Source organism: Dipodomys merriami, unplaced genomic scaffold (assembly GCF_024711535.1).
Source record: "Dipodomys merriami isolate MVZ:Mamm:240054 unplaced genomic scaffold, mDipMer1.0.p SCAF_19, whole genome shotgun sequence".
NCBI lineage: Eukaryota > Metazoa > Chordata > Mammalia > Rodentia > Heteromyidae > Dipodomys > Dipodomys merriami.
The window spans coordinates 24,404,986-24,414,332 of record NW_027203270.1 but is presented as its reverse complement, the minus strand read 5'-3'; positions in this window follow the sequence as shown (position 1 = coordinate 24,414,332).

The following is a 9,347-nucleotide window of genomic DNA, read 5'->3' as shown; positions in this document are numbered from 1 at the left end:
CCCTAGTAAAGGAATCATTCCCCAGAATGGAAAATGTTCTAGGTAGGAAAGCAAAGAGCTGTAGGACACAGAAATGGATAGCAGTTAGTAAATTACAGTAAATTACTCCACACCAATGAAATAGCCCACTCGACAGGCCTTCAAAAGCATAATTATGAAGAAGCAATTGGGTAAGTTTGGTCCAATCATAGACTCTAGGCCTGTGAAGCCAGCTTTGTATAGCAGGACCAGGACAGATAGCCTAATCTCTGAGCTCAGCTAAATGTATCTGCAAGGGAGTTAAAGAGCCTTACCTCTCAATGTCACCAAGGACACAATGACATGACCTACCTAAAGGTCCTAGTACAGGGCCCTGCTGGGGATGAACAGTGAGGATCTCAGGCTTGCTCTGCCACTAATCCATATTCCAAGGTGGAGCAGACTCTTATTTTCTTTCTCTCTTCCCCCTCCCTCCCTCTTCCTCTGCCCCTTCTTCTTCCCTCCCTCTTCCTCTTCCCCCTCTAAACCCTCTCCCTTTCTCTCCTTCCCCCTCCCCTTCTCCCCTGCCTGACCCCATCTCCTTTTTTTCCTCCTTCTGCCTTTTCTTTTTTCTCCCATTCCCAGCTCCAGTTTGTTTCCCTGTCTATTGTAACACTCCAACTTATTTATTATATATTTGGGGGGGTTGAATTTGAAACATTTACCACAAGTTTTTCAATTTTATTAGGAAAAATTTTAATATATACTCATAAGTACTAAGAATAGTTTAACTCCAAAATACTCATCCTCTCAGACTAAAAAATTAGCAAATTTCTGGGCACTGGTGGCTTATGCCTGAAACCCTACTCAGGAGGCTGAGATCTGAGGATTGTGCTTTGAAGCCAGTCTAGGCAAAAAAGTCCCTGTGAAACTTTTTTTTTTTTGGTCGGTCGTGGGGCTTGAACCCTGGGCTTGGACACTGTCCTTGCACTCTTCAGCTCAAGGCGAGCGCTCTACTGCTTGAGCCACAGCATCACTTCCAGTTTTCTAGTGGTTTATTGGAGATAAGAGTCTCAGGGACTTTCCTGCCTGGGCTGGCTTTGAACCGTGATCCTCAGATCTCAGCCTCCTGAGTAGCTAGGATTACAGATGTGAGCCACCTGGGAAACTTTTTTTTTGTGGGGGGGGTCCGGTCATGGGGCCTGAACTCTGGGCCTGGGCGCTGTCCCTTAGCTCAAGGCTAGCACGCTACCACTTGAGCCATAGCACCACTTCCGGCTTTTTTTTTTCCTGCTTATGTGGTGCTGAGGAATCGAACCCAGGGCCTCATGCATCCAAGACAAGCACTCTACCACTGAGCCACCTTCCCAGCCCTTCCTGGGAAACTTTTATCTCCAATGAACCACTCAAAAACCAGTAGTGTAGCACAGGGACAACACCCAGGCCCTAAATTCAAGCCCCACAACCAACCAAAAAAAAAAGTTGTTTTGTTTTTTTTTCAGGTGTGATGTTGCATGACTATAATTCCAACACTTGGTAAGTGGAGGCAGAAAGAATAGGAATTTGTCTTGAAACAAAAAAAATCAGGTCTGGGAATGTGGCTTAGTGGTAGAGTGCTTGCTTAGCATGCATGAAGCCCTGGGTTCAATTCCACAGTTCCACATAAACAGAAAAAGCCAGAAGTAGTGCAGTGGCTCAAGTGGTAGAGGACTAGCCTTGAGCAAAAAGAAACTCAGAGACAGTGCCTAAGCCCTGAGTTCAAGCTTCAGGACTTGCAAAAAAAAAATCACTGTTTTGCCATGAAATACACCTTAAATTTTTACTTGATATATTTGTTTTATCTCTCTTTCCTTTTGCTGAACAACATACTTTGAATCTCAAACCATGCCTATATTCCTGGCTACTCAGAAAGCTGATATCTGAGGATCATTGTTCAAAAACAGCCCATGCAGAAAAGTCCATGAAACTAATCTCCAATTAACCAGCCAGAAGTGGAGCTGTGGCTCTGGTGGTAGAATACTAGGCATAAATAGAAAAAAGCTAAGCAAGAGTACGTACGAGGCACTGAATTCTAGTCCCAGTGTCAGAACGTACACACACACACACACACCATGATAAATCCTAGATTTCCTACCATTTCACCTCTATATTCTACACATGCATTCCCTCGCATTCCCTCAACAAGGAACATTTTCTTACCCAGCCATAATTGGTCAATTACAGGAAATTTGCATGCTGATAAACCTATGCAAAAACAAATGGAGATAGCCCAACGTGTTAAATCTGGAAATTCCAGCTGGATACTGGTGGCTCAAGCCAGTAATCCTAGCTACTTAAGAGGCTGAGATGTGAGGATTGAATTTCAAAGCCACACGAGGCAGAAAAGCTTGTGAGAGGCTTATCTCAAATTACCACCAAAAAGCCAGAAGTGGAGCTGTGGCACAAATGGTAGAGTTCCAGCCTTAAGTGAAAAACCTAAGGGGCACTGCCCAGGCCCGGAATTCAAGCTCCAGTACTGGCATCAAAAAAAAGTGTGGGGGGGGGGGGGGCTGGGAAGGTGGCTCAGTGGTTGAGCACTTGCCTTGCATGCATGAGGCCCTGGGTTCGATTCCTCAGCACCACATAAGCAAAAAGAAAAAAGCAGGAAGTGGCGCTGTGACTCAAGTGGTAGAGCGCTAGCCTTGAGCTGAAGAGCTGAGGGACAGCATCCAGGCCCAGAGTTCAGGCCTCATGACTGGACCCAAAAAAAAAAAAAAGTGTGGGGGGCTGGGAAGGTGCCTCAGTGGTAGAGTGCTTGCCTTGCATGCATGAGGCCCTGGGTTCGATTCCTCAGCGCCACAAAAGCAGAAAAAAGCCAGAAGTAGTGCTGTGGCTCAATGGTAGAGCACTTGCCTTGAGCTGAAGAGCTGAGGGACAGCACCCAGGCCCAGAGTTCAAGACCCATGACCAAAAAAAAAAAAAAAAAAGTGTGGAATTCTTTCATCTAACAAGTAGAAAGCAAAACAAACTGAAAAAATATCAACTCTCTTTTTTAAGATCAGTTGAATTAAAGATAGAAAGAGAGAACGAGCACAGGACAAATCTCTGCCTCTCAAACTGAAGAGACAGTCAGATACAAAGAATCCTGGTGAACTGGAGCAGGAACACTAGATAGCAAAGCCCACAGGAGCCAGGGCTGAGCAGAGGAAGTACAACTGACTAATTAGAAGGTTCTATGTGGGAAAAGGCTGAAAGTTAAAAACTCAAGACAGAGCTAAGGCTAGTGGCTCATGCCTGTAATCATAGCCACTCAGGAGGATGAGATCTGAGGATCTGGTTCAAAGCCTTCCCCAGGCAGGAAAGTTGGTGAGACTTTTAGCTCCAATTAACCACCAGAAAACAGGAAGTGGAGCTGTGACTCAAAGTAGTAGAGTACTAGCCTTGAGCAAAAGAGCTCAGGAACAGTGCCCAGGCCCCATCATTGACAAAACAAAATTAAAAAACAAAACAAAACAAAACAAAAAAACTCAAGGCAGATCAGTCATAAGTGCCCCCCAACATTTTTGTGATGTTAACCTTCAGCTCTTTCACCAAAGTGAAAACTTTTCTCTTGCTAGGAGGGAGGGGGCAATTTTAAATGTGTCAAAGCATCCTGCTTCCACAGTCTGCACTCAGAAGTTCTTCACCAGAGCTCAATCTATGGGCATTTCATTAGTGCCTAAACTAACTTCAAGAAGAGAAATTTCAATAAACTCTAGCCTTCCGCAGGGGCAAGGGAAAACAACTGTAGACCCTCAGCTACTCTGTCCCACTAAAGGAGGTTAAAAACCAAGATGTATTGATGAGTTTCACACTACAGAGAGAAACGCTCAAGAAGGACCAAGACCTACTCGTGGGACTGTATAGAATGGTTGCTACACAGGTGCGCGGGCGTGCGCGCGTGCACACACACGCACACACACACACACACACACACACACATACCTCGCTACCATATTACTAAAGGTCTAGTTATAGCACCTCCTTTTACCCAGTACAGTATGTTCATCTATCCAAAAAATAAAATAAATTTAAAAATGCCAGGCACACTGGGCGCCAGTGGCTCATGCCTATAATCCTAGCTGCTCAGGAGTCTGAGATCCAAGGATCTCTTTTCAAAGCCAGCCCAGGCAGGAAAGACCGTAAGACTCCTATCTCCAACAAACTACCAGAAAACTGGAAGTGGCGCTGTGGCTCAAGTGGTAGAGTGTTAGCCTTGAGCTGAAGAGCTGAGGGACAGTGCCCAGGCCCAGAGTTCAAGTTCCATGACAGACAAAAAAAAAAAAAAGATGCCAGGCACCCAAAGTTCACACCTATAGTAGGTCCTAGCCACTCAGGAGAATGAAATCTAAGGATCACTATTTGAAGCTAGCCTGGGCAAACAAATTCCAGAGACTTATCTCCAATTAACATCAAAGAGCTGGAAGTGGAACTGTGTCTCTAGTGATAGAATGCCAGCTTTGAACAAAAAAGTCAAGCAAGAGTGTGAGGCAGCCAGGTGCCATTGGCTCACGCTTGTAATCCTAGCTATAGCTACTCAGGAGGCTGAGATCTGAGGATCACGGTTCAAAGCCAGCCTGGGCAGGAATACCTGTGATACTTTTATCCAATAAACCACCAGAAAACTGGATGTGGTGCTTTGGCTCAAGAAGTAGAGTGTTCGCCACAAGCTGAATTGCTGAGGGACAGCACCCAGGCCCAGAGTTCAAGCCCCACAACAGACCAAAAAAAAAAAAAAAAAAGAGTATGAGGCCCTGAGTTCAAGCCCTCAGTACAGGCCTAAATAAATAAATAATAAAGTATGGTATTCCCAGTTACTCTGGAGGCCAAGGCAGGAAGATTGAGACCATGCATTCAAGACTAGTGAAGGCAACATAGTAAGACTATTCCCAACTGGGGGCTGGGAATGTGGCTCAGTGGTGGAATGCTTGCCTTGCATGCATGCGGCCCTGGGTTTGATTCCTTGGTACCACATAAACAATAAAGAAATAAAAAGCCAGGCACTGGTGGCTCACACCTGTAATCCTAGCTACTCTGGAGTCTGAGATCTGAGGATCACGGTTCAAAGCTAGCCCGGGCAGGAAAATCTGTGAGACTCTTATCTCCAATAAACCACTAGAAAACCAGAAGTGGAGCTGTGGCTCAAGTGGTAGAGTGCTTGCCTTGAGGTGAAGAGCTGAGGGACAGCGCCAAGGACCAGAGTTCAAGCCCCACGACTGACCAGAAAGAAGAAGGAGGAAGAGGAGGAGGAGGAGGAGGAGGAGGAGGAGGAGGAGGAGGAGGAGGAGGAGGAGGAGGAGTAAGAGGAGGAAAAGAAATAAAAACTGAAATGTAAAGAAAATCTGGACTTTAGGTCACATATGCTTTAAAAAAATTATAGGCTGAAAGCATGGCTGAAGTGCTAAGAGTGCTTACTTTACAAGCACAAAGTCTGAGTTCAATCCCAAGCACTGAGAAACAAAGAAATATTAGGTATGGGAATCAAACTAAGAAAACAATGTAGCAGGGGCTGGGAAGGTGGCTCAGTGGTAGAGTGCTTGCCTTGCATGCATGAGGCCCTGAGTTTGATTCCTCAGCACCACATAAGCAGAAAAAGCTGGAAGTAGGGCTGTGGCTCAAGTGGTGGAGCACTAGCCTTGAGCTGAAGAGCTGAGGGACAGCGCCCAGGCCTAGAGTTCAGGCCCCAGGACTGGCAAAAGAAAAGGAAAGAAAAGAAAACAATGTAGCAGTAACTTGATCAGGGACATGCATGCATGCTTTTCGCTTTGATCTCATACTCCTTCATTGAGCTGAAGCATATAGTAGAAAAACACTACTCTGACCTTGCCCTTGTCTTAGACCTTGACCAGATGATTATTTTGCCAGAAGAATGAGGAAAACATACCTTGAAGAAAAATATTTGTCCTGAAAAAATGTTGTAAAATGGCCTTTTATTTTTTTTAATCACAATACATGCTTGTGAGCCTGTCACTGGTGGCTCATACCAATAATCCTAGCTAGCTAATCAGGAGGCTAAGATCTGAGGATCTGAGGAATGAAGTTTAAAGCCAGCCCAGGCAAGAAAGTTGTGAGACTCTTATTTACAATTAAGCACCAAATAAATAAATAAATAAATAAAATCCAGAAGTAGGACTATGGATCAAGTTGTACAGCACTAGCTTTCAGCAAAGAAAGCTCAGGGACAGCACCTGGGCCCTGAGTTCAAGCCCTAGAAGCAGCACACACACACACACACGCACACACACACACACACATACGCACACATGCATACACACACATACACACAAAAATGATTGCAAAATAAAAATATCTTAAGAAAGGAAACCTGGTGATGCCAGGTGCCAGGGGCTCACCTGTAATTCTAGCTACTCAGGAGGCTGAGATTTGAGGATTGCAGTTGAAAGCCAGCTCAGGGAAGGAAAGCCCATGAGACTCATCTCCAATAAACCACTAGAAAACCAGAAGTGGTGTTGTAGCTCAAGTGGTAGAGTGCTAGCCTTGAGCTGAAGAGCTGAGGGAGAGGGCCCAGGCCCTATGACCAGGCAAAAAAAGAAAAATAAAAAAGAAAGAAAGAAAGGAAACCTGTCATGAATGGAGCATGTGGTAAATCCATCCTCTGCTTAAAGTTCAAACATCTATCTTTTTTGTTGTTGTTATGGTGGTATTTTCTTTTTGTCCTTTTTAAAATTTGATGATACTGAGTTTTTTTTTAACTTAGGGCCTCTTGCTTGCTAGGCAAGCAAGCATTCTACCACTTGAGTCACATCCCAGATGATTTCTCCTTTATATTAAACTACAATTCTACCTATGCCATCCTAAATAATTGGATCACAAACCAGGTACCAGTGGCCCACACCTATAATTCTAGTGACTTAGGAGGTTGAGGTCTGAAGATGGCAGTTGGAAGCCAGCCGAGTGAGGAAAGTCCATGAGACTCTTATCTCTAATTAACCACCCCAAACTGGAAGTGGAGCTGTGAGTCAAAGTGGCAGAGTTGAGCAAAAGAGCTCACAGACAGTGCCCAGGCCCTAAGTTCAAACCCTCCCTTCCCCCCTCCCATCTTAAAAAAAAAAAAAGATGGAGGGGTCAGGCACTGGTGATTCATGCCTGTAATTCTAGCTATTCGGAAGGTTGAGATCTGGTAATTGTAGTTTGAAGCCAGCCTGGGCAAGAAATTATCCTTGAGACTCTTAGTTCCAATTAACCTCCAGAAAAGCGGAAGTAGAGCTGTGGCTCAAAGTGATGGGGTGCTAGCCTTGAGCAGAAAAGATCTAGCACAATGCCTAGCCCTGAGTTCAAGCCCAATGACCAACAACAACAAAAAATGGATCGGGGTATACCTCAAATAGTAGAGTACCTGTCTAGCAAGCTTAAGTCCCTGAATTCAAACCTCAGTACTTCCAAGATAATAATTAATATTAATAAAAATGAACCCTTTTGGTATTCATCTATCTGAAGATATTCTTACATTGCAAGTATGATTGAAATAAAATACCCAGAAGCTGAGCAGGAAGTGACAAAGATGGATATACATAATATAAGTTGCTATTTTGTTTTCAGTGGTGACTAGATGTCTAATTGGCAAGTTAGCTTGATGTCAAGATGGCAAGTGGCCACTTTCTATTTGAAACTGTTATTTGTGAATCAGATTTGTGAAGTTTAAAGCCTGGCTTTCAAAGAATATTATAGATTGTGAATTCCATTATCCCATCTAATTTATATACAGAGGAATATAAGTGGTTACCTTGTGAAACAATGTTTCTCTTATTACTCAGACTGATTTTAAACTCCTGGGTTCAAAAGATTCTCATGCTCCAGGTTCCCAAGTAGCTGGGACTGTAGGTGTTTACCATCCCACTCAGCTTTATTAGAAGTATCTATCTATTTAGTAATAAGTTTCTTGATTATTTTTGTGTTGTTATTTCATGATAGGGTCTCCTTTTACACTCAATGCTCAGGCTAGCCTGTACTAAGATTCTATTTGTGCTTTTTTTTTTTGGGGGGGGGGGTCTGGTTGTGGGGCCTGAACTCTGGGCCTGGGTGCTGTCCCTCAGCTCTTCAGCTCAAAGCTAGCGCTCTACCACTTGAGTCACAGCCCCACTTCCGGCTTTTTTCTTTTTGCTTATGTGGTGCTGAGGAATCGAACCCAGGGCCTCATGCATGCAAGGCAAGCACTCTACCACTGAGCCACCTTCCCAGCCCTTGTGCTTTCTTTTGTCACTGGAATGACAAATTCATACTACCAGGTTGAGATGGAGTCTTAGGAAATTTTATGCCTAGGCTGGCCTTGTACCACAATCCCCTGATTTCTACCTCCCAATTACCTAGTATTACAGGCTTGAGCTATTAACATTCAGCTAAAAATTACCTTTAGCATGAACACTGTTCTCAAAGACAGATAAGACAATATAAACTTTAATTTTAAAGGGCATTTAAACACCCATGATTTTTTTTTTTTTTTGTCGGTCATGGGGGCTGAACTCTGGGCCTGGGTGCTGTCCCTCAGCTCTTCAGCTCAAGGCTAGCACTCTACCACTTGAGCCACAGAGCCACTTCTGGCTTTTTTCTGCTTATGTGGTGCTGAGGACTTGAACCCAGGGCCTCATGCATGCGAGGTAAGCACTCTACCACTGACCAACTTCCCAGCCTCATAAACACTTATACTTTTCTACTTTTAAACATTGTTAAATTTTCAACATATTTTTGAAACATTGTAATGGTAAGTTGGTCTTTCAAAGTAAGAAAAAAATGAATAATTGTGAACTTATAAAATCAAGACTCATAAACTTTTCTGCCAAAATTAGTCTTGAACCATAATCCTTCCTTTCTCAGACTCCCTGTAATCTGGGATTACAGATGATAGGATAATCACCAACATTTTAGGGCAATCAAAGTTTTAAGGTCAATAATAGGATAAGTAAGTTTGGGACTAGTTATATAGTAACAGTTCACTACATCTGGGTATTTCTGAGAGTTTGGAGGGCTAAGATGAGCAAACGTGATCTAAAATAAGTAGAAGAAAAGGATAAAAATTAGAGCAGATGTCAGGCATGAGTAGCTCACACCTCTAATACTACCTACTCAAGAGGCTGAGATGGGGCTGGGAATGTAGCTTAGTGGTAGTGCTTGCCTAGCATGCATGAAGCACTGGGTTTGATTCCCCAGTACCACATAAACAGAAAAATCTGGAAGTAGCAGTGTGGCTCATGTGGTAAAGTACTATCTTTGAGCATAGAGAGGCCCAGGGACAAAGCCCAAGGCCTGAGTTCAAGCTCCAGGACCAGAAAAAAAAAAAAAAAAAGGCTTAGATCTCTTTGAGCAAGCCAATCAGATAAATTCAAATAACCAGCAAAAAGCCAGAAGTAGAACCA